The sequence below is a fragment of the Penaeus monodon genome, chromosome 15, assembly GCF_015228065.2.
Source record: "Penaeus monodon isolate SGIC_2016 chromosome 15, NSTDA_Pmon_1, whole genome shotgun sequence".
NCBI lineage: Eukaryota > Metazoa > Arthropoda > Malacostraca > Decapoda > Penaeidae > Penaeus > Penaeus monodon.
Genome location: NC_051400.1, coordinates 37,101,000 through 37,101,308, shown reverse-complemented (window position 1 = coordinate 37,101,308; position 309 = coordinate 37,101,000). Strand labels below are relative to the sequence as shown.

General features: G+C 39.8%; 1 protein-coding gene across 1 annotated transcript in view; it reads left to right on the top strand.

Annotated features, from left to right (window-relative positions):
• LOC119582009 (bromodomain-containing protein 3-like) overlaps positions 1 to 309 on the top strand; it is a gene marked incomplete at its 5' end in the record, with an annotated part of 61,922 nt that overhangs the window by 60,734 nt on the left and 879 nt on the right.

Sequence of the window (309 nt, the reverse complement as noted above, 5' to 3'; positions counted from 1 at the left end):
TTTTACAGTGTAAGCAGTAGTACAGAGATTGCAATGATGGTATTAGAGTTAATGGTGAAGGGTTATGTAAACCTAGTGAATCTTTCGTTTGTAGGTAAAGGTGCAAGCAAGGGGGAATCCACAGGCCGCGTACAAAGTTTGAAGGTCACTCTAGGGCCCTCAGGAAGTAAAGTATCCTCAGGTAAGAGCAAGCTGCATGCTTTTTTTGTTTGGATTTTGTAATGGCATCCATATTATCTTCAGTGCTTTTCTCACCCCTTTTTATGTTAGGAAATAAATGTTATTGGTATATGTTAGCCCATTGCAGTC